Source organism: Chrysochloris asiatica, unplaced genomic scaffold, assembly GCF_000296735.1.
Source record: "Chrysochloris asiatica unplaced genomic scaffold, ChrAsi1.0 scaffold00314, whole genome shotgun sequence".
Lineage (NCBI taxonomy): Eukaryota > Metazoa > Chordata > Mammalia > Afrosoricida > Chrysochloridae > Chrysochloris > Chrysochloris asiatica.
This window is the reverse complement of record NW_006408832.1, coordinates 1430350-1432415: the sequence shown is the minus strand read 5'-3', so window position 1 is coordinate 1432415 and position 2066 is coordinate 1430350. Positions and strand designations below refer to the sequence as shown.

Sequence of the window (2066 nt, the reverse complement as noted above, 5' to 3'; positions counted from 1 at the left end):
TAAAAGGAGAGGATGGGAGCAGAGAGAGGGAGGCACTGCCACCGAGAATGAAGATCTAGGAATGGAACGCATCCCTGCACTGAGAACCTTCGAGACCCAGGAGACAGAGGGAGAGAGTGTGGCATACCAGAGAAAGTGAGAGGCCGTGAGAAGCAGTAACAGAGGCAGCAAGATCAGGAGCCCAGCAGGAGATGGCATGGGGGGCTTCCTGACCCACTGAAGAGACAGCTGAGAACCTTCTGACCAAGACTGACCATGGAAGGCCTCTGGCCACTTGGTCAATTGAGCTAAAGAGCTTTGTAGCACTTACCCAAGAGGGCAAAGTCCAGGCTAGCCCAAGGGGCCGAGGGCTGCAGAGAGGTCTGACTGTAAGCACGCTGAAAACTGTATCCTGAGTTGATTCTGATCCTGAATTGTTACTGTTGTTTCCCTAATAAATCCCACTACTGTGAGTACAGTCTGCAAGTTCCATGTGGTCATTGCCACAAATTCTCACAGCCAGCAGAGCAGCAGAGGGCAGTGTGTGGGAGGAAGGAGGGAGGTCTAACCTTCATCTCAAAAGAATTGGCTTTGGGCTGATTTCAGGTGATTCGTCTCCCCACACAGCAAAGAGAGAGAGTGAACCGGCAGACAAATGGAGCGAATGTATCCAGTGCAATACCGACAATCAGAGATACTGACAACCTAAAAATAAGAGGCATAGGAGAGAACAAGAGTGCTGGGATGGATTTCTAGAAAGATCAGAGAGAAAGAGAGAAGATCAGAGTGAAATGGAAGAACTCCAAAGACAAAACAAGAGTTTAAACGTAGCAAGCAAGAAAACGCAAACTCCTTTCAGAGCAACAACACTGACAGACAAAAGTCCAACAACAGAAGACAGAAGCGTGTCGTGAAGGTTCCATTTACAGGACAACTTGACTGCGTTGAGGCATCCTGGAGTTGCTGTGACTATGAAGGTATTTTGCTGAAGTGATTTACAGTCAGCTGACTCCAGGTAAAGGAGATCATCCGGGACAACATTATCCTTGGCCTCATCCAATCACGTGTAGGTCTGAAGAGCAATCCTGAGGTTGCCCAAAAAAGAAGAATTCAACCCAGATTGGCGGTGGTTATGTGCCGTGGAGTTGGTTCTGACTCATAGCAACCGTGTACAGGGTTTCTGAGGCTGTAAATCTTTACGGGAGCAGAAAGCCTCATCTTTCTCCCACAGAACAGCTAGGAGTTTCGGACTGCTGACCTTGAGGTTCGCAGCCCAATTCATAAGCACTACGCTACCAGAGCAACCTAGACTAGAACATGAAAAACCTGCTTGAGTTTCCAGCTGATGCCTGGCCTAGAGATTACATACTCAACAGCCCCCATAATGTTGGGGGCCACTTCCTGACAACAAATCTCTCTGCACATAAATAGATAGAAACACAGGACAGAAATAGCCTGTTGTTCCTGTTTTCTGAAGTGCCCTAACTAACCTGGATTTCTTTTGCTGAGAGAAAATAACTGTCAATCTGGTAGTGTTGAAATTCTTTCAAAAGAAAAAATGTGTTAAGAACAAAATAAAAACATTTCAAGACAAATAAAATCTGAGTGATTTTGTCAACAATCTGTCTTCACTAGATCAGGCCTAAAGGGGAAAATTCAGGTCGAGCTTGTAACACCAGACAGAATGTCTGCGGCACATGAAGTTACCATGACCAAAAGAAGGAATCGAACTGTGAGTGAACCTGGACAAACACTGACTATACAAAATTATGCCAATAATAATGGCATTGTTGTTGTTGTTAAGTGCTGGCAAGTCGGTTCAACTCAGAGTGACCCTGTACCGGTTTTCCGGGGCTATAAATCATTGCTGGAGTCGAAAGTCTCATCTTTTTCCATCGGAGCGGTTTGGGGACTCAAACCATGGACGTTATGGTTCACTGTCCAGTGTTTATTTTCTAGAGCCACCACGCTCCCAATAATGTCATATAGGGCTGACCAAAACAAGGTAGAACTACTAGACTTCAAAACCAGCGTGTAATCAAGCTCTCCAAAATCAAAGATAAAGACAGCATCTTGAAAGCAGCTAG

At 45.7% G+C, this 2066-nt stretch overlaps 1 protein-coding gene across 1 annotated transcript in view; it reads right to left on the bottom strand.

Moving 5' to 3' along the window:
- D2HGDH (D-2-hydroxyglutarate dehydrogenase) overlaps positions 1-2066 on the bottom strand; it is a 43580-nt gene that overhangs the window by 7376 nt on the left and 34138 nt on the right. The window lies entirely within an intron of this gene.